This window comes from Chaetodon trifascialis, chromosome 14 (assembly GCF_039877785.1).
Source record: "Chaetodon trifascialis isolate fChaTrf1 chromosome 14, fChaTrf1.hap1, whole genome shotgun sequence".
Lineage (NCBI taxonomy): Eukaryota > Metazoa > Chordata > Actinopteri > Chaetodontiformes > Chaetodontidae > Chaetodon > Chaetodon trifascialis.
This window is the reverse complement of record NC_092069.1, coordinates 9,022,881-9,046,652: the sequence shown is the minus strand read 5'-3', so window position 1 is coordinate 9,046,652 and position 23,772 is coordinate 9,022,881.

Here is a 23,772-nt window from a genome sequence, read left to right as displayed (position 1 = left end):
GTGTCGTAGTATAAGGAGCAAAAACTAAAAAAAAAAATAAAAATAAAAATACAGCTTATTGAGATACACATTAAGGCACAGCTATTCTATCGGCTTGCGTTAGATTGTACAGGTGTACCTAATAAAGCGGCCACTATGTGTAGGCAGCTCACTAAAAATAAAATCAGTTTGGCTGTAGACCAGCCAAGAAGGGCTCACATGTAACATGCTGTAACAGCCTATCTGATGTACTGCAGGTTCCTGGTCTTTCAGAGTTTGTCTGAACTTTTTTTCCTTCGTCGTTCGAGCTGACTCAGTCCTTTTCTGCTCTGATGTTCCCACTGTGCTGAGCTGATCAAAGTCAGCAACAGGAAATGCAGCTCTATGTGAGAAAAACTCAGAGACACAGTTTTAAAAATGCAAAGTGTCTCTCCAGGCGGAGACAGGAGGACGAGCGAGTTCGACAAAAAGCAGTAGGTAGTCGAAGCTGCAATTATTACTGGGCTGGGGAATGAAAAATCATAGACGTATGTGCTCCACATGGGATTATAATGATTTAGCAGTGCAGGTAATACTGAAATAACCCCTCTCCCATAGAGAGATGTATCCCATTCAAACTGGGCTTGACTTGCTTCAAGTATTGTAGCATCTGGTGCCATGCTGACGCCATGCAGTGTGGGACAGCTATCAATGAAAAGCCAGAGTTTTCACTCTACTGCCCGACTTCTCCTCCTTTGGCCACCTCAGCTTTATTCATGTCAGACTTTATTGAAGACTGACATGCATCAGCTCTATTTCCAGTGGCACATCTTTCCATCATTTGCTCTGACAGATTCTATTTCTGGCTGCTGTTCACCCAATAAACAGCTGGAAAGCATATTTTGTTACCGTAGCAACCTGCAACCATTTAACTTAAGACATATCTGCATATCTACTTATTTTTAAAGGTTTGAAATGTAACATACAAAGTTACCTAATGTAATTTTCACCCCATTGTTAGATGCATGCAAAAGTTATTGAAAAGAATTCAAGATAAGTCTTTATTTACTGGTTTACTGGTTTCTGTTGTGTTCATCAGCTGTGTTGTGAAATCATTCAAATAGTTGGAGGATTTCAGTCTTTAGAGTGATTCTAATGGACCCCTCTCATTGCGACAGGTGGCTCAAATTATGGTTTGGAAAGAGTTAGATACTTCCTAGCACACTGAAATTAATTTCCCTAAAGACATCTGAGTTCCACACATTCAGGCACTCATAAATTAATTAAGTGACACATACCACAACCAGTGACTTGATCGCTTTCAAGTGCTTTTCAAGTTTTATAGCTGAGAATCGACTCAGGATTAGTGCGATTTGAGTAAATTAAACTATTAATGAACAATTAATTAACTAAGTATTAAGTGAACTTCATTCATGTGAGTATATCACCAGAATCAGCATTGTAGTGGTGAAAGTGTACAGTCACACAGATTTGCAAAGTTTTTCAAAGGTCATATGGTCACAGACTAATATGGAAACTCCACTTATATTTTCAAGCTCTGAAGAGAATCTAAACTCCAAACTCAACAATTTAATATTTATGATCCTCCACTGGTGTATATGTATGGTTGACATGTTTTGGTCTGATGGCTGAATTGCCCGAGTGTGGCACGCCATCACTTCAGGCCCTTCCCACCAGTCATGAATATTTACAGAAATTAGTCCACCCGGGAAACAGAACTGCATCGGGGGGTCACGTACAGAATAGAGAGGGATCTCCAGCACTGGAGTTGTTTATACAGAACTAGCCCACTTAATGCGTTCACTGGGAGTCTTCGCCCTCGCTCGCACAAACATTTCTTCAAAAACCTTGATATTTGTCCTCATTTCCTCCTTTTTCATTCCAAATGTATGGTGAAAAATTCAGACATGGACTTTTGACCTTGTTATATCTTTATCCTACTGTATTTCCTTTAAAGCTGCACACATCTTTTCTTTGAATTTACATACATTCAAATGACTATCTGGAGTATGAAAGGTATCGCTTATAGTGACAAACCTACAAAGAATTATCAGCCAACTCTACAATTTTTAGATATAGACATTTAATTTTTTTCCTCTTATGCTCATAGTTTTTTTTTTTTTTTTTCCAGTGACCAACCTCAACCTCATTTCCAGTTGCAGCAGTTTTTAACATAAAAGCTCAGATAAACCTACAGCTCATTACTTTTTAAAAGGTAGACAACATTAGCAGGAAGCTGGAAAAGTATGTCAGACAAGCAAGTGTGCATTTAAACTAAAGGCAAAGGCTAGCCAAGACCTGGTGTACAGCAAAACAATACTAAAAGTTAATACAAGTGTAGAGTGGTCGTGAGGGAGAGAGAAACAATTCTAGGCTAAAATGGCAAACAGAAAGTATACCTCCAAAGAGGTCACATGGCCCAGGTGCTTCACATAAAAAAGACATAGAATGAACATAAAAAACACTGACAGAAATTTAAAACGAGATGAAGAATGAAACCCATTCGATAATAATAGTGAAAATAAGATAAACATTGGAAGCCTCAAAGGTCTCCACACTCTTCTTGTTCCTTTATGAGTGAGAGCTCAGAAAGTATTTCGCCTCATGTGCACTCTCAGTTGGCACCTCTGAAGCAAACAACCATAACAGAGCCTCCAAATGTCCAGACAGACACAGATTCACCACTGGTCTTGATTAACTAAGCCTATTTCATCCTACCCCAGAACATCTTTCCATGGCTTAACCCCACTGTGGGTATTATCTATGTCGGGCACAGCCAGAAGCTACGCTGGCATGGAATGTGTTTAAACAGAGAATGCATAATATAATAGTAGTAGATAAAGTTGAAAACAGAGTATATAGAATGCATAAAATCAAGAAAAATAAAACAATTTAAATTAAGTACAGCAGTGCATAAGTGCAAGGCAAAACAAACAAGTTTCAGGCCTGTATCAGGAGGTCATAGCTAGTTAAAGACTAAAGCGAAGTGATAAGGTTTTAGCTTTCTTTGAAACATATTTAGCGAGCTGGCTTCCCTGGTATCTGAAGGTAGTATGTTCCACATCTTTGGGGTGAAATGGACAAAGGCTACATTGCCAATTTTCTTTCAATTGTTGCTGGAAACCTCCAGCCTCCAGAGGCCTGTGAATAGCGTATTACAGGAATCGAGTCAGCTTGAAATAAATGCATGAATCATTTTCTCGGCATCTTTTTGATTTAGGTCGTACTTCAGCTATGTTTCTAAGGTGGAAAAATGACGTTTTTGTCGCCTTGTTGATGCAGGACTTGAAGCTTAGATCTGAATCTAGTAAAACACCAAGACTTGTAAATGGAAGACAGGTCAGACAAGAGCCGGACATGCAGGTCATCATGTCCTGCATGTTCAGTCCCCTGTCTGTCACATTCACATTGGGAAGAGGAAGAGAAGCTGATTCGTTCTTTCTGTCAGTCACACACTTTACCTCTTTTGGCTGCAGACCCTAGGCAGCTATATCATGCAGCTATATCCAGATGCAAGACAGAAGAGACGGGCAGCGAGAGTACAGGAATTGTACGGAAAGTGTATGTGGGGATATGAATCATGACAGCCTGATATGCTAGAAGCCAAGAGGAATAATGTATGACTTCTGTGGCTGAGTGGAATATACCCAAAGTATGACTCTGCAGGGCCCTCACCTTCGCTCTCTGTCTGATGTTTATTTAAACATGGTTCTCAGGCATGTCAAGCCATACAGCATCTTAAGGTCCAGCTCAGTCACTTCCTCTCCACGTCGCTTAGTCTCTCTCCATCGCTTTCTTCTGCATAATTCAGAGGACTTGGCTAGTTGAGCAGGAATGAGCACATGATTGAAAGGGTCACCTGCCCAACTCTGCAGCCTCAAAAAGGAAATCTGTGTTTCCATCTAATGGATGTCAGAGATTAACAGTTATTGGCGAGAGCTGCATACCACCTGGGATGTTGCTGGTGATGATAGCGGAATATCAGTGTGATGTGATGAAAATGAATACACACAGTGTAGCAAAAGTTTTGGCAAAATGCTCGCAGTCTGACTTTTTGGAGAAGTAAATGGAAAAGTAAATGTATTTTCTGCTTTAGAGTTGTGAGCATTACTGTGAAATAGGAGCTTATTTGGATTTACAGCTTCAATCAGTCATGCCATGAATGCACCGTCAGACATCTATTTACCATCAGTGGAAAAGCCACAAAAGGTGTTTTGTGATGATAGAGCATGGAGATTTTGCGTAGCTTTGAAATAAGAAGTGCTTAGACAAACGCTTAAGTCAAAAGGCATACTCAATGGAACAACTAGTACCACTGGCATTCATCGTGTATTAGACTGTTTTACTTTATCAGCCTTTGTCAGGGTTGTAATTCTTCTGGGAATGAGTCCAAAGTGTCAAATAGTACTGTTTAAAAGCACATATGACAATTTCTGCTCAACAGTCTGTTTTTTCTCACAAATAATTCCTTGCTTGCGTGGTAGATGCCCCTCTGACATTGACTCATCGAGGAGAATAAGTTAACCCACATTCGGAACTTGACAGGCTTCCAGCACGGCTGTTTGAAGATGTCTGTTAAAATCTCGAGAATAACTCAGGAATGAATGCGATACGAGCCATCTAATCGCAGCCAGCAGCCTGTCGGATGAGCACAGCCGACCTGACTGACAAGAAGGAGAGCCCACGGCTTCAGGCCAGCAAACACTTGACAGACAAGACTGCAGCTGTCAGTCAACAAACTCAACAACAGGCAACCAAATATGAAGAGCAAAGTCTGCATGATGAAACAGGTATTTGGCTTACATACAAATACTATACCAATTTACTACCACTGCTATTAGCACTATCATCCCTATACAATATGTTTATTACCCCTATAATATTGATTACAGCTGTTGCTATAGCACTTATGACAGCAACCATGAAATGTGTTAAACCTACAAATAATCTTACAAAAACATGATTAAAGGTTCTAAGAAGGAATAAAGTCAGATGAAATTGAAATAAACACTGTGACAATTGGGGAGAAAACATATTAATACATCTGAATACAAGAAAAATTAACAAATACAGTATAAGTCAGGCTGATAATGAAATTGCACAGCTTTCAAAGAAATCTAAAGAACAGTGCAAAATTTCTGACCTCAGCACTGTCTAGACTTAAAGCTAGACTTAAAGCTGCATTCACGCGCTCGCTCATACAAAAGAAGTCTTTGTTCAAAACTTCATGAAAACAAGAGAAACACACTGAGTACAGCTGTCTGAGAAGCTTCAATGAAAGTTTTCATTTTGACAGCAGTTAAAACTCGGACACCTTTCTAATCCAATGCAACCAAATTACTGAGCTGTTATGTCCACAAGAGGATTGCTCCATAGTCTAAAGGTAGATTGGGGGTTTCATTTTCCTCTGCTTGTTGGAACATTTACATCAAATCCTTGTCTGTGCTTGAGTTTTATTCATGGTGTGGACACATGGCGGCTCTTATACAGACAAGGTAAGACTTAAAACCTACAATATCTACTTCAATTGATTCCTGAATACATTTTAGGGGAGAATAGGCCATGCAGTTCCTGACTGCAGTTACATCACTGCATTTCACCAGAGCTTATCTTAATGCTTAACAAATTTATCCTCCCGTAGCTACTAGAGTATATTTCAGCCCGTGTATGCTTGTTCTTCAGGGAATATTTATATTTTGGCAGTGGTTCTTTTCAGGTTCTAAAATTAGATTTATATTCTGTAATATGCATGAGGCGCTCGCATGCATTTTGCTGACATCTTCGTGAGAAGCGCGTGGGCTTGCTTGAAACCTGCTAGTGGTGCACAGTGGAAGAAACCGTAGACTGTAGCTGCTGGTTGACTTTTGATATTCACACAGTTTCAGGAATGGCATGGGAAACTCTCTGCTCTCACTTTTCCCAAACATCAGAGAAACAGAATGCAGCAAAATATACAGTTGTGCTCCTAAAAATGTAGACATATTAAAGTTGTGTCTTAAATCTTTCCATCTGAAAGCAGACAGATGTGTAACCATGTATAATTTGTTTTAAATTCCATATGGGTGCATATGTGGGGCTCCTATTTATTTTTTATGCTAACTGTGGTGCTAATGCTATTCACAGCCTTTATTTGAAGCCAAAGAAATTGGTGGCATCTGCCTCCAGTTAGGCAGATCTCTTTCAATTGATATGAAATGGATTTAGATCTTTTAAACGGTCATATTAAGGGTGAATACCAGCGTATGAACTACTAATATCAGCATTAAGCTTCAAAAACTCCCATGGCGCAATGTTAGCCGCACCCCTAGATGGGCCCCATGGACCTATAAATGAAGTATTCATTAACTGTATTAGAACTTGCACACGCAGAGCAGAATCACAGATAGTGAAGAAAATGAGGAGGAAGAGACAGAGGAGTGGATTAGGAACACAGGGAAACAGTGGGCAGGAAGCAGGAAGGGCAACATCGGGCTGCTTCAGATAAATGTGAATATTGATTTAATTAACACTAAACTATGTTGACTCTCACTCACACGTACACACTCTCTCTACCCCAGACGGCCTCTCTCTGATATAAATTTTTCAGCGGTGTCTTGTTTTGGGAAGGTGGTTATTTTGCTCAGAGGAGAAATTACAATGGATTCCAAAATCCATTTTCTCCTATTAATTATTCAGATGTGACCAAGCCTCATTATGCATGAAAATGTTTTCAGCTCACTGAATCAAGCTGAAGCGATGAAAGTGTGTGTGTGCGTGCGTGTGTGTCTGTGTGTGTGTCTGTGTGTGTGTCTGTGTGTGTGTCTGTGTGTGTGTCTGTGTGTGTGTTTACATCCCTCCGTGCAGTTTCAATACTGTGTGATGATTAACAAAGAACACATGAGTGTGTGCGTGTGTTCATGTAGGTTGTTGTCTGAGTGTATGTCTTTCAGCGGCCGTGTTAACCTGCTGTGAAGGCTGTTAATACTCACATGTATTCACTGAGGAACGGCTGTTTGTGTAGAGTTGTGTGGACTGTATGTGTACAGAGAGAGAAACAGGTCCTGTTTAAGTGGAGCAGCATTAATTAATAACTTTGGCAGGATTAATAATCTTCCATTACAGACTGATTACACAGTTTGCCTCAGTTATTACTATACTGGCAATTTAACACCATATATTAACATAACATCATATGGTTGTATGACCAAAAGTGTGAGTCAAAGTGACGGTGAAAACACGAGATTTGTCCTAAAATACTATAAACAATATACTGCAATTATGGAAAGCTACTGCCAATGTCACATTTGACAAAGTTTATTTGGGTGAGACAAATAGCAGTGTTACATTGTTAGTAGTAGTAGTTAGCCTATTATCCAGAGTACACACTAGGGCGCAGATGAATTCTATGAATACCAATGTGGTGCAAAATTTAGCGCATAAATGTTGTGTTTCTAGCAAATGCAGAAGGTCAGAACTTTTAAGCCTCACAACAGACTTTTATTACTGAAAGCCACTATATCACTATATCTAGTGGAAAGCTAGTATATCTAATGGCTTTAAGTGCAGAGTGTGCTATCACTACCACCAACAGCTCTGAGCACTCCTTGCTCTGCAGTGCACACTGCTGAGTTGATTTTTCTTTCCCACTGTGTCTAGAATGCAGAAGATTGTGGCTTTGATTCCAGTGGTGGTATCAAGGTTTCAAGGTGTCTTTATTATCCCCAGTGGGGCAATTTGTTGTGCAGCCAGCAGAGAGAATACATTCATACATACATAGACTTAAATATGACATGAGAATTCATCAGACAGTTCACATTATAATACACCATAAAAAACATGGTACAGTAAAAACAACATAAACAATAAATAGAACTAGTTGAAACACTCATGGTATAGTGTTTAAAAAACTAGTGACAGTGGGTATAAAAGAGTTCTTGTATCTGTTGGTCTGACATCTCTTGGACAGAAATCTACGGCCAGACGGAAGCAGTTTGAACTCTGGGTGCAGGGGGTGACTGGGGTCATCCAGGATGGACCATGCCTTTTAATGGCTCTGTTCTTATGGATGGATGGCAGGTCATTTAAGGTAGCCCCAGCAATATTGCTACACTCATTTATGATACGATGCAGTCGTTTTTTTGTTTTTTAAAGTTAAAAACCCATACCAACAGATAAAAGAAAAAGTAAGAACAGATTCAATAAAACAACAGTAAAACATCTTCTTAAAAGTGTCTTCCACATTAAAATGCCTGAGTTTGCTATAAAAATACATGCGTTGGTGAGCTTTCTTGCATACCTGGTCAATCTGATGCTCAAAGGTTAGTCTGTTGTCAATAAAAGTCCCAAGGTATTTATAATTCTCTACAATTGTTTTTTCCTAAAATCAATTATCATCTCCTTGGTCTTGCTCACATCGATGTTTAAAAAGGAAAAATTACACCAGCTGATAAAATCACACCACAGGGCCATGGTGTTGGTCGTCTGAGTTTAAAAGAGACACAGTGACAGAATCATCAGTAAACCTGTCAGACAGTCTGTCCTTTCGTTCTGTGGTGCACCTTGGATAACATACTAAAGTCCAGCGACTGGCCTACATCAGACCGCCTGATGTGGAAAACAGAGGTTCATGAAATTGTCTGATTCAGTTTGAGAAATTTGCCTTAATTGAGATCCAGGGTGTTATTTTCAATGCCTAAGACACCCAATTATGCAATCCTGAGGGACTAAACTACAGGGCAAAGAATTGCACAAGCAATTCTGATTGTATATTTTTCTGAATGACACTGCATGTCCACAAAGACTCGTGCTGATGGCTCTGTGACTAAAGAAAACCAAACGTACTGGACAAATTGAATTTGGCCTGACGTCAGGGGATCACCCAAACCATAAATGTCTTCACTGAGTCGCATGGTTATCCACCCAACAGCACAAATATTAAGGGACCTACCAATACATTCATCCTTTGGTGACGATAAATGTCTGGACAACATTCCTGCCAGTTTGGTGATCCAGTTAGATCCAGTTAAGAGTCGACATTGTCATCCCAAGAACTATGATTCTAAAGGGGCTGAAAACTTAAGTGGACAGTAATCATGCAATTAATTCGCTGAAGATTTATGTTCCTTTATATTCTTTTTTGTACACATGTTAATGCTCCCATCATTGCTCTTCCCTCACTGCCGAGATGAACACTTCACGTGCATTTCTGAAAATGTTCTGACGGTATTTCCACTTAAAGCAAACTTGTGAGATTAATTTAATTAAGTCTGGGATTTTCATGCAAAAGGTCTGAACCAGTGTGATATTAAAGAAGAAGAAACGCCTGTATGTAGCTCAAATTCAGACATTTTCTCAAACCTTGGGAGTGTGGATTTAAATAAAACAAAAAAAGTTCTAAGGTCAGATCTGTATTATCTAAAAAAAACACAAAAAAAAAACAAACTGGATGAAAATGCTTGAAGTCTGAAGTGAAGGTTGCGCATACATACTCAACTAAGGTGCTGTCCATTTTTATTTTGGTATGTTGGAAATAAGACTCCTTTCGCACTTGGCAACAGGATTGGTGGTTATTTTATCCTAACAAAAGTGAAAAACGTGGCATGCATGGTGAATCAGAGGCTTGCAGGTTCAATTCCCTTCTCCTTGTCCTTAGGAAAGTGCGTGTTGGTAGATAAAATCTGTCCTCGGTGTCTACTTGCCTTCTACCCAATGCAGACTTGAACAGGCTGAGAAAAGCCTGATTCAAAGTTTACATATGGAGCCTTGAGGTAATACTAAGGATAATTCTTTAAAAGTTACAAAACTTTTCATATCTACTGCGAGTATATACCAGCAGTGAGAAAGTGTTCACATCGCCTCTGCAGAATGACAATAAGCCTGACACTAATAAAGATAGAACAGGTCACATATACTTCCCAGACCTGATAGGTTGCTCTGTGTGTGTGTGTGTGTGTGTGTGTGTGTGTGTGTGTGTGTGCCAGTCTCCATGCTCCAATTAATTCTGCGATGGTAATCAGGCTGCAGAATTCTGATTAGCATGGTTGTCATGGCAGCATTCAAGGGATCCAACAAGAGTTTCTGGGATGGATTGACAGCATGGCCCTCAGTCTGACTGAAAATGAAACTGATATTCTCTACACTGCAAAAACTGAAATCCAAGTAAGATGAAATATCTTAAATCAAGACAAAATATTCTTGTTTCCTGAATGCCGTGATATTTCTTCTTACCGGACGGTATTTGTATCGAGCACTTCACTTGCTTCAAGCATTTTGTTCCTTAATTATCAAAATAAGGTATTTTGACTTGTTATTGAGAATTTATCACTGATTCTGAGTAAAGTCATGCTTAAAATGAAAAAATTATAATTACCATAATCCTAAAGGTGTTAACACTGTCAATTGCAAAACTGCTTTGTCAAAGTCAGAATTTCTTATTTCAAACATGTTCTCCTTTTAATCTCTCAATATATTGAAAACAGATAACAACCTAATGGAATTCATTGTTTTATTGTCAGTCTTACAGTAATTACGTATGCCCAGAGGTGAAATACAGTACAGGGCAATGACAGTACTTAAGTCAACCTATCATGCAGGAACATGCATGATGATTACTTAAGACCTTAATGGCTCTTTTCACATTTTCTAATAAACATTTAAAACAATCTCAAAGAAAGAGTGTATTATACAAAGATTCAGGTGATTTATTGTATTTAGTTAGAGCGCAAACAGCAGCTAAAAATACATAATGATAGTTCTTAAATCTTTTCTTTGTGTCCAAACAAATGTACTGGTTTTAAGATATGTTAACTAACATGTAACTTTATTTAAAGATGATGGGACTAGCATAGGGCTGCGGCGCAGCAGGTAGTGCGCGTGCCTCACAGCAAGTTTGCAGGTTTGATTCCCGGGTCGGGCCTTTCTGTGTGAAGTTTGCATGTTCTTCCCGTGCATGCGTGGGTTCTCTCCGGGTACTCTGGCTTCCTCCCACAGACCAAAAACATGCTCATTAGGTTGATTGGTGACTCTAAATTGCCCCTAGGTGTGAGTGTGAATGGTGTGTGTATGTGCCCTGCGATCAGCTGGCGACCAGTCCAGGGTGTACCCCGCCTCCCGCCTGTTGACAGCTGAGATAGGCTCCGGCCCCCTGCGACCCCAAAAAGGATAAGCGGCATAGAAAATGGATGGATGGGACTGGCATATGTGGAATTTAAACTAAATTTCCTCCTCAAATTTATGGAAAGAAGACCAGCTGATTCTTGAACCTCACATTCAGGAGAAACAGTGAGGATTTAGTCGAACACCAGCTCTCACACATAGTCGAGGTGTCATGGAATGCATTAATTGGGTCTACGTGTGTTTTGTAGACTTCTGACAGTGCTCCCTGAGGTATTATGCAAGCAGTGGTGTGGGACGATGGCTTACTAATGCAAGCCATTTTCTCCTGGTGCATTTGGTGGGAGAACTGTGCTTCCATTCTCACCATTAGGCCCATTCAAGGTGGGCTCTGGATAACAACAAAGATGTTCTTACCTTTCCTTTGTGATTTTCATTGAAAGGATATGAAGATGCAGCTGTTCTGGCAGGTTTGGCAGGAGTGTCATTACCTGGCACAATTTCCGTCTGAACACTGACTTCCTTGACCACTGACACAAGAAGACTGCCCGAGGAAATATCAAGCATGTTTGATAAGAACCAGGATATCCGAGACAAGATCTGCCAGCAATTGGGGGGGGGGGGGGGGGGCTTCTCACAGGAGAATGGTGATAGCACTCCACAGTGGCCATGCCCATGTGCTTATCCTGAAAACATCCCCTTTTCTCAGTGCCTGGCCTAAGGATGCCCCTCAGCAGCCTCACTATTGAAATGCTCCTGCCACTCCAGTTTGGAAGACTGGGGCAGACCCAGGACATCCTGAAAGAATTACACCCCTCGTCTTTCTTGGGTAACAAGGCAATCCCCCATAAGGAGCTGAAGAGAAGTTGGGAGATTACAATTTGGGCTGCACTGCTTAGTAGCTGCTACAGCCTCTGCCTCTGTACCAGTATAATGGATTTGAATATAATTTAATTGGTGAATTCAAAAGACTACCTTGCTATGACCAGTTTTCATTAGAGCTACATTCTACTCAAGAAGGAGTTCCAATAAAAGCCATAAGCATTTGCTGTATGTCAACCCCCCAACATTTGTATCCATGTTTAAAATGCATTTAAAAACTCCTTTCCTTAGGATGACACTTTTGTAATGTGCCTGTATGTGTACATGTGTTTATGTGGGTACCCGTGGTGAAGCATGAGTACAGTATATGTGTAGGAGTATATTTATATATATACACTCTGTGTGTGTATGTGTGAATATATTTATGTGCCTTTATGTAGACACAGGTTTGCTTTTTACCACCTTCTTTCACTATTTTCCTGACATATTGTCATTAATAAGTTCTGTGCTGCTCATATTTAATAGCTATTTTATTTTTTTCATTAACACTTCATCTTAATTTCAGAATTATTATTTCCTTTTTGCAAAGAGTTTGTTTAGTGTTCATGCAGTGCGATAGAGAAATGTTTGAAATGTTCCTTATTTTCAGAGTACAGTATACCAAAGTAGCAGGTGGGCAAAATGTACATCAGTCCTTAGCAAGAGGATATTTTCTGTCTTCAACATTTGTGCTACTGCCTGTTCAAAATAATGAAAAGAAATGTATCCTCATGCTTTTGGTGCACCAAACTTGCTCCGAACTGTGACTCCTAAACCAGGATATGAATGAACCTTGACGTCCGTGTAGCATTACACCCCTATATGATATGACTGACTTTCTGAACCTGGTGTATTCAGCATATTTCCACAGCCTCTAAACTGAGCTGTGTGTCGTCACACCCAATGAAAGTGGTCAGCCAATCAGTGGCTTTTTGATTAGCTGATTAGTGTGATTCAGGATGAATCAGTGTTATTGCGGGGAGTCTGCTGGCAGGCGGCAGACGTGACATCAACGGAATGCTGTAAGAGATTTCCACATGCAAAGGAAGGTGGTCTCTGCAGCCTCCCAGTATAGCTGTTATATCAGTGTTGTACAGTCCTGGTGTTTCTGATTAGCATCTCAGTGCTAATTTACTGAGCCGAGAAACTGTGGAAATGTTACTTGAATAAGGTTGTTAGATTTTGTGTAAATGTGTTATTTTATTTTTGTCAGATATTTAAGCAGGTTTAGCAACAATTTGGAGCTCCCTTTGTGCATTTCACCTTTTTGGCATTTTACTGAATTGATGTGTGAAATGTTCTCACACAGATGGGACTAATATCCCCGCCAGTGCTAATAATTCATGGGAACTTGTACTGTAACTGTGTTTTTTGCCCCAGTGCATACTGGGTGAGGCAATATGATTGATCAATATCAGCCAAGTGGGCAGCCTAAAGCAGATAAAAAGGTTTGTACCACTTTCGTACATTTCTTTGCACAAATGTAACTGATCTCTCAAGTACAAAACCAGTGTTGCGAGTACAAATCTTCATGTGTGCACTTCTTGCACACACATAGATATGTTTTATAATATTTTTATTCATAGAGCAGCTCAGTGTTCACGGGCAGAAAAATATGTTCACAAATACAGATTGCTTTGCTTCACACACACTCCATAAAACATGTACATTTGCCCCAGAAGTCGCTGGGGTAGTCAGTTAGCTCATGAATCACTGGACAGTGGAAGTGGATGAGTCTTGATGAATGTGTTCTTGCCATTACGTTGCTCACCTTCCTCAAATTCATTAAAAGAAGACAAGACAGTTCTTGAACCTCACATTCAGGAGAAACGGTGAGGATTTAGTCCAGGACCAGCTCCTTACTCTCTCACAGATAGTCGAGGTGTCATGGAATGTATGAATTGGGTCTACATGTGTTTTGTAGAGGAAGAAAAGTTGTGGGTGGGGGTGTGAGACCATTTGACACTAATGCAAGCTAGGGGGTTTCTGGAGAATTTGCCGCTGTATTCCAGAGCAGACTTCCAGCCCTTAGAGAGATTGATCTTTTCATTATAATATTTTATATCATTTACAGTGTATAACTTGTAATAATGTCCTGTCCTGTTTTAACATTATATATATATATATGACTGTATATCGCAGTAAATGTACAGCATTTGAATTTAAAATGCTTCTTACAGTGTTTTCCTGGGAGTTGCTGTTCTCTCTGTTTAGTCATTTTCCTTCCTTTGTAGAAATTCAGAATCAGAATCTGATTGAAGCTGTTTGCGTTGCCATATGGAGGTTTTGTCAAGTGAGAAAACAAAACAAAAAATATTACCCTTTCATTTGCCAGTATGACTGTGTGTATGAATGAGTGTTGGCTGCATCCTATCTATCCTGTACTACTGCTTCCACTGGCCAGGTGTTTGAGTGGAAATATGCGATAAGACTCTTGGACGCGCTTTGGATGTTCTCTCCAAAACCTCTCAAATTGCAAATTCCTTTGCTCTCTCTCTCTCTCTCTCTCTCTCTCTCTCTCTCTCTCTCTCTCTCTCTCTCTCTCTCTCTCCTTTTTGTTTCAGCTCCATCACCCTATATCTTTTTTCCGTGTGATTATATTTTGCTTAATTCTTCCAGGCTGAAAACAGAAGTGTTTGCTCCAAATAGTAAGGGTGGGCCACCACCTCACAAGAGGATCATGGATTACCTCAACAACAACCACAGTATGTGAGAATACAGGACAACAAGTCCAACATGGTTGTCTGCAGCACCAGGGCCCCACAGGAAACAGTCCTGGCTCCCTTCCTCTGCCACCTGCTAAACGTCTTTGAAGACTCTGCAATCATTGGCCTCATCACAGATGGGGACAACCGGAAGCACAAAGAACTGACCCAGGTATTTATGGATTGTTGCCAGCAGAAGCGCCTCCAGATCAATGCTTGGAAATCCAAAGAGCCAGTGGTGGACTTCCTGTGGAGTTCCTTGGTGTTCACCTGAATAATGAACTGGACTGGACTGACAAAACAAATGCTTTATAGAAGAAAGGCTGGATCCGACTGTATCTGCTTAGGAGACTCAGGTCAGGTGGAGTGCAGGGGGGGACTTTTTTGACTCTGTGGTGGCACCAGTCATCTTCAACGGAGTGGTCTGCTGGGGCAGCGACATCTCGACTGCGGACAGGAAGCAACTTAACAGACTGGTTAAGAAGGCCAGCTCTGTCCTGGGATGCCCCCTCATCCCAGTGCAGGTGGTGAGAGCAAGGAGAATGATGGCTAAGCTATCATCCCTGATGGAGAACGTGTCCCACCCAATACAGGACACTGAAAGCACTGAGCAGCATCAAGCTGCTTCACCCACAGTGTGTGAAGGAGAGACACTGCAGGTCCAAATTCACTTACAATATCAGTAGATGTGAAACTGTGCAATATCAATATTCCCTGTGTGCAATAATGTGAACTCAGCCACTGTCAGTTTTATTCAGTCCAGGAAAGCCAGTTGTAGCTTCACACATTTTAAATGATGCAATTGCAAGGCACTGTAGTCTTGTCTCGATGTGTTAGAAAAAGAGCTGAGAGCTCAGGATGGTATTAAACCTAAGGAATATGAACTGACAGGAATCCGCTGTATATATGAGAATGGTTATTAACTCCAAGGGGACATGAAGAAATATTAAATCTAAAGAGGTAAAAGTGCTCTTACTTGAAGATATCTATTTCTTTTTTTTCCACCGGAGCAGATTTTGTACCCATTGTACAAAGAGACAGTCCCGCTCTGTCAGAGGTTGCAGGCAGTGTGATGAATTCAAGGCAAAAAGAAATGAAATTAAAGTCATGTCTACACTATATTGTAATTATAGTGTCTTTTTAAATTATTTTGATGGCGCACATTGTCGTTTGCAGAAAAATCAGACAATATAAAATGAAGTGAAAATTGGTGCTAATTGGTGATTTTACCTAATTTTAGCTTAAAGCCATATGCCAGATAAACTGAGCTTGTGAACATAGTGGAGTATTTAGAGTATTAGTATTTTAGATGTTTTCCCCAGGACTCAGTAGAGACCTAAACAGAGCTAAAATGAGAGTGCATATTGGACTTTCATTCATCAGGTTGCCAGAAACACCACTCGAAATGATCTTTTTTCTAAACCTAAGCTAGCACTTTTGGTACCTAAACTTAAGCAAACTAACGATTTCACAGTGTTTACAACGTGAGGACGAAGGTCCACTACGATGAAGGTCTGCCTTCATGGAGGTCCTTTTTAGTCATACCGGCTTGTCACTGGTACTCTCCAACAATGACATATATCGTCCTGGGAGTCATTGGTCAACTTATTCAGTTGTTCAGGTCCGAGGATGTGCTGGATGTACTCACAAAACAGTGAACCCAATCGTGGTGCCGCCCCTTTTTCCAGCGCTTTCTGCTGCTGTATTCACATCACATATATTGTCTGTGTTACTGAATTCATGGTTAAAAACAAAAGCTCAGAAGCATTTATTCAGTGCTTTTTTTTTTTTTTTAGTTTACAGCTTTTTCAGACTCACATTTTCACACATACAGTAAACCTGCAGAATGTATTCTGTCTCTTCGCTGTTGCTGTCATTTGCAACAGAGACGAAGGGCAGACTGCAGATTCAGACAAACCGTCGCGAATGAGCCTTCTGTCAAGAGATAGAACAAATCTATGCTTTCCATGCGGCGTGGAATGATGGACTCTCAGTACCCTTTTCGGCCTGTATGGTTGAAACACAGGAGAGACTACTTATGTCCTTTGGAGCAGCTTCATGCAAAACCTGTGCAGTGCAGCTTTCAAGCACATTCTCTGGGAGAGTAATTCATATGAGGCCACGTTATCATCAATCATGTTTCAAGTGTTTCATTGTTGGCACTTTAGTATTCAGGGAGTCAAAGACTTTAGCCCTCAATTCCCCAGTAATTCACCACCTGAAAGCTGACCTGCATCTCAGCAAGGAAACATATCTGCCAGCTTTCCTGCATGGAACGGGTGCAGCATATCTCTACACCTCTCTTTCTGTCTCTCTCTGCTCCTTGTTGAGATTCCTAGCAGGCACTTGTGAGGAAACGAAGAGTCACTAAACGAACAGACAGATTGTTAATTTCCCTCCTTTGGGTACACACTGCATGGGGTTGAAGTCCAATTCTGTTTGGAGACAGGGCAAAATACTGTCACTTTATTAGCTTCTTGACACATCAATCTGTCTCTCTATCTGTCTCTGTCCTGTCTCTCCATTCTTGACTTCCTCCTTTCCACTTTGACATATCTCCCACTCGTGCTGTCCTTCGGCCCCCTCACAGCTCCTCTATCTCTGCCTCCCTATTGGGCAAAGTGAGCTAAAAATAAACCCTGAAACACTGTATATTAATAATATATTGAGTATGAACTAGATAGGAGGGATGAGTCAAGTTGTGCTGGAGGCTTTTTTAATGAAACTGCTGATTAAGAGCTTCTGGTCTGGACTAGTAGTAGCATTAATGCACAGAAATACAAGTTTTGTTTTGCCGAAGCTGTTGTTTTTCATTGTCAGAAATACAACATGAGAGCAACTGGTGCATCACAACCAAACAAACTCATTAAGAGTTGGTCAATAATATTTACCATTTACATTAAGAGGGGTTCAGTACAGCTCTGGCACGGTGTAAACATAGTCAAGTTTCACTCACACCAGTACTTCATGTGTACAATGTGTACAAATTAGACACAGCAACATGAACACCAGTGATGCTAATCAGCGTATAAAATCAAATGCTGTGTTTTCCATCCAAAGCCAGTCTGCAGCAGCGTTCATCAAACTTAATTATGACTGGCTGACTGATCATAAAGCCTGTCAATCTGACAGACAACTAAACCAGCCATAAACATTACACAGGAAGACTGAGCTGTCATACCTTAAACTATATGATTCTTATCTGTCCTGCTCCTGCTTCAAAACTTGCTCCACTTCAATGAAATCCAAGATTTTCCCTCATTTTAGCTTAAAGCCAAGAAAATGAATTAGAGGTCTTTAACTGTGTCGTCTGCAAGAATATCAGTGAAACTTTCTTTTTGTCTTTAGGAAAAGTATTTCTGTAAATGTATTTAGCAGAGGAAAAATATTCTTGTTTTATTTTTCGATAGAGCCAAGATGGTGAAGGAGGGATGTATAAGGGTCCGGAGGGAGAAAAGATCCAGGTCATGGATGGATGGACAAAGGGAGCGCAATGATGAACCGGTGTCGGCTGCCGGCAGGGAGATAAGAGGGAACTGAGGGAATTCCAGACTGGTATTCCATCCAGAGAGTTGGGAGAGAGAAAAGAAAAAAAGGGGTTCGGAGGGGAAGGATGTGAAGAAGTGGAAGGGAATTGATCAGGTAAGCTTAAATACATCTGTGTTCTCGAACCTTGTTAAACAGCTTTAGAAGTGATGTTTTGAAGCATTCACCGGACAACAGATATGCAACAAATTTCTGATAGTTTCTTATTTCATTAACTGTTCTAAGAAGTTATAAGATGTTTCACAAAAGCTGCAAAAATACAGTTGCAGTGACCAAACAGTATTGACAAAAATACACAAGGGGGTGCAGCATTACCCTCAGAAGATGAAGAAAATGACTTGCACTCCTTCTTCTTGCTCCCAGCCTTGACTCATTTCCAGTAACCGTCACCAACCTGACAGCTACATAAAGTGTTGAACCTTTAATTTGCTTCATGACTCATGCATCAACCCTGCAGTGTGTTATCAGGGTGTTTTTCCTTAAGTATTTCATGTTGTAGCTGCTTTTGTTCACATCGGGAAATTCTTGAGAAAATGATCTAAAAACATGTTTACTGCGTCAAAACTGAACATTGAGGCAAGATTTTGGCACAAGTTGCAATGGATGAGTGAATTTGAATATAAGCAGATGAAACAAAGACTGATGGAGGCTCAAATGCCACTTACATCATCTTTGCTACAGGACTTTTCACATTTCATGGACAGAGCAGTGCCACTTGTGCATGATTACTTACACTAGCTATGCTAAAAATTTGCATGAGTGGCAGACAGACTTATCTAGCTGAGACATGGAGATGATTTTTGAGCTACATGTTATCAAAGGTGATCAGTGGGCTGCACTCTGAAAATGTCAGTGTAGATCATCTGTCATATTCAATATTCTATACATTTGTGCAGTGATGGTCTATTGTTTTCTTCTTGATCTTTCCTCTCACTGACAAAGATTTAATTCCAAATAAGACTATTTGGACAGTCCATAAAAAAGTGAGAGGAATTTCAAAGAGGAAGAAAAAAGCATAATATGGAAATAATGTAAAATTGAAAATATAAGCATGCACACAAGAAAGAATCTGAAATTCATCATCATTAATTATGCAGGTCCTGAACTTCTGACCTACAGTACTCAGTGAAATGTCTGTCAGCATGATGAACCTGCCAGCTTACCCCTTCAATAAAATATTCACCAATCAAATCTGCAACATTATTTATACTCAATAGTTGCTTTAGCTGCTCTGCCCTCAAATACAAAATATGACCTCTTGATTGTAGTCTGTCAGACGAACCATATATTGACAGGAATGTCAAGCATCTTTGCCTGATGTATCTAGATGTCAAATTAAAAGCCCATCCACATCATGTTATTGTGATGGGGCTGACAAATTAAAAGCCTCCTGCTGACGATCACATGTTAGGTGCGGCCATTTTGGCTGTGATATGACAGTGATTGATGCCCAGTTGTCTTGCAGCAAATTGACACCCCCCCCCCCCCCCCCCCCCACACACACACACACACACACACACAAAGTTGCACAAAGATATGTACATGTTAACTTGCCTGCACAAACACCTTATTTATCACGCTTGCACACACACACACATGCATGCATGTACACACAGCCCCCCCTGAAATTTTGCCCACAAACTTCATCACTTGGCCATATACACATGCATGCACACACTAACACACATCGTGCCATTGAGTCAGTGGTCAGTCAGTCAGTGTCTGCCTAAAATCTCATCACACACACAACAAACCAATTTATGCACACACATGTCCCACTAGCTACTATATAGTCGATGTCATGAGTAGACTACCCCTTGAACCCCCCCCCCCACCCCACCCCCCCACACACACATACACACACACACACACACACACATACACCACACGCACATTTTCCCATGTCCCCCCAGTCTCTATATGTGTCACCAGTGGATTTTTCCCCCCTTCAGATAAGTCGCACAGCTCAAGCTTTGGGCTGATAGGCCAATTATCGAGTGTTAAGTCCCGGATTGTCGACCCCCCCAGTTGGATTAGTGGGCCTGTCAATCACCTTTGGCACTAATCCAGATAAAAGTCACATGGGACTGAGAGAGACAGAGACAGAGGTCGATGTAGTCTGCTGGCAAAGCATATGACGTACCCTTATCGTCTATCATCTGTTTCTCTTTGGACCCTTTCCTCAGGACCTCTCTGGCTGCCACTTCTGTGATATCCTGACGCCGTTGCCTCTGCAGTACTTCCACTGAGGAGTTATGCTTGTTTCCATCACTTTCAAGTGAACTTTAAGGCTGCATTCATCAAATATTGGCCATTAAAGGGCAGCAAAATATCAAAGCAGCCTGACAGACACACATCTTTGATATATTACCACTTTTTAAACTTGCTATGGCTGGTGTGCTAGCAAATAATTGCCTACTCACACATCCAGCACACTATGAACAACATTATCATTCCACAGGAGTTGCATGTCTGGTATCCTGACAAGTGTGCGTCCAGTCGTCACCAGTGTTTTAAATATGGATTCATCATCACTAACTCCCAAGAAAAAAAATGTCTTGATCGTTAAAATGCTAAATGCTCACTCTGTCTGTCTGCCATGCAGTGCTCAGTGTGTTTATCATGAGGAAATAAAAGCCTAACAATGGAGTGATGAGCACAGTATGACTCCTCATGCAACTGAATAACCTTAATGCTAAAGATCATCATGTTAGGACAGTCATAATGAACTATTGAATTTGTTTGTTGTCCATCCTGCCTGTGTCAGTCAATACTTCCTAACACATGAAATACTATCACGTCTGATGTGATCTTTACCTTTGTAGATCAATATACCTTCTGTGCGGAAATCACATGGGACAGAGAGCTTCTTGTCTCATCTCCTGTTTAGTCTTTGATTTGCCTCCCTGATTTCCCTCCTCTCCTCTTTTTCCTATCAACTTTAAATATTTCAGAGACCTATTAATAACACCCGCTTGACTGAGAATGCCACGGCTAATGCAGAGGTGCGCTCGCAGCTTTAGATGAGGAGTCCACTTCAGCACTAATCCAGTCGCAGGGGAGGGAAAGATAAAAGAGAGGGAGGGAGACAGACTTAATTTACACCCTGTATCGTATGTGATCAGAGTGTGAATGTTCTCTGTGGATAATGAGCAATCCAATCACACCTTTACAATTACACCTGACTTAAATATGTCAGGTGTGCTCTGCCTGCATTTGATTTTTCTCTATGAGTGTGAGATTAATGGATTAACAGCTGCATGGCATTAAAAAAATAGGTATAAGAATTAAAAATTTCTACTCAAAGCACCTGCAAAATGTTCATTTTCAGGTCTTTTCTTCATTATTAGCTTCTGGCATGGTATGTTAGAGAAACATTATGGTCATAGTTAATGCAATAGTGTTATGATACAATTAAGGTTAGCCAACTTAATTACTTTGTTGGGAAAAGCCTTTTGGCTTTGGTTAAACCTCTACTGACCGATGTTTGGCCACCTGGGGGCAGCGTAACACGCCATAAACCCGACTGGGACATTTTCTAAAACTTGTTATGGCAGATGTGTTCACAAAAGAGTTACTTCCAGTAGACATCAAGCAACGTTATCATTCATTAGGAGTTTAGGGTACTTGACGACCTCAATACATCTTTTTTGTTTTGTTTTTTGCCTGCTACTTTACCAATTCCCGAGGGGCATATTGAATATGCCGAGGGGCATATTGAATCTGAACAGGCTTCAGTCATTTCAGAAATAATAACATGGTTACACTCAAGTCACAACGGCTTACAGCCACTGTAGTAATTCTATCTTTTGCCAATCGGGAGCAAACTATAGTGAAGTGGAATACAAACCTGATAGCACGATGGGTTGAGTCTTATAAAATCTGTAACGTTTGATCACCAACTCCATGTGGACTTGTTAAAAAAATGGGACAATAGCAATGGGGAAAAAAACAGGTTATATCAGTGGTTTTTAGGCTTCACAGTCATTCTCCAGGTCTCTAGACACTCTTGTGTCAGATGCACACCATAAAGTTGGATCACGCATCCTTGCAACACCTGCTCTCAGATGTCAGTCAATCATTTCAATGGAAAACAACTTCTCATTGGATCATTTATTGGGGCTTGAGGACTAAAACACTTGCTACAGGCTGGGGAAAGCTGTTTTGTGTATCCATTTACAAGCATCTACTGCTAGCTACCTTATTTCTCTGACTTGTTGCACTACTGTCTGTATTGGAAATAAATGCTCACAATCGTTTTAGCTGATGAAGAGTTCAATCAATGCAGTTTGACGGAGGTTGTAATTTTCAGGTACACTATGCTGCAGTTACACAGCAACACTGCAGCATGGCTTTAGTTGAACGAGTAGGGAAACAGTGTAATGAGTTTTTGGTTTGCATTCCAACAGGCTGCCACAGAGAAACTGTGTTGCCATGTCTCCTTGCATGGATGATATCTGTAACCATGCTACTGATGTTTGTTCAAGCGACACAAGTGCTCCCCATGGTGATGACATTTCTGTAGGGCAAACATACTGTACTGTACTGACTGACATAATGTCTGCCTGCCATCTAATCCCCTCCTCAGATCACATCCCATTCCTCCTGCACAGCAGGCTTCGTGTTTAGAGCTCACATTTACACGTACTTCCCCTTACCTAGAATGGAGTTATAGATCAGATACACATTGCATTATGATACCAAGTGTAAAAGAGGTCAGGAAATGACATGGAATGGAACAGAATTCCATTAAATGTGAAAAATAACCTTTCCTCTATCTGATTTTCCTTTTTCTTTTCTTCCAAACTGTGACTATCTTAAAATCTGCATAGGTGTTTTCTCTTCCCCGCCCTCATAGGCTTAAAAAGAGATTTAGAGATCCTAGCACAGTGGGCTGGATCAGCATATTGCCCAACTGATGGAGGACCTTGTCAGTTGTGTTCAATGGACTGGAATACTGGAACTGTCTTTTCTTTTTCACTTGTCATCTTTTCCCTGGTCCTGCCCTCAATAATGTGGCTTTCACAGAGAAGAGTATGTAACATAATTTCCATGTCCTGTACTTTTCTCTCCTTCCCAGATCATAATGTACCTTGTTTACTAATCCTCAGAGCACTTTCCTCTCTCTGGGCTTTTTTGATTCGCTTTTCTCTCTTCTTTTCATAAGGCACATGTTAAAGTGCAGTTTTGTTACTTTCTTCTCTCTCAGCTCAGCTCTTTTCTTCTTTTGTTGGTGAGCTACACAATGAGCTGAACTGGAACTCACCATTTCTCTCCTTCTTCAGTTGTTGTCTACTCGTCAGGCTGAATATTTTCCTATGCAGTTCTCATGTGGCTTTTCTATTTTTCATCTGTTCACTGCATCTTGCTCTGTTGCTTTAGAATTAAATATAGTAAAGGAGTTTGAACTCTCACACCTGCATGGTTATTACATGACTTTAACTAGCCCCCGACTCTGGCCTTTACCGAGGAATACAAACCGCACTGACTGCTCTCTGGTGCAACTTGCAACACCTTCAAATACATAATTGTCCATCAGTAAGTAGAGATCCAACATAGGTGAGCATACCCTAGCATCATTGATTAATTT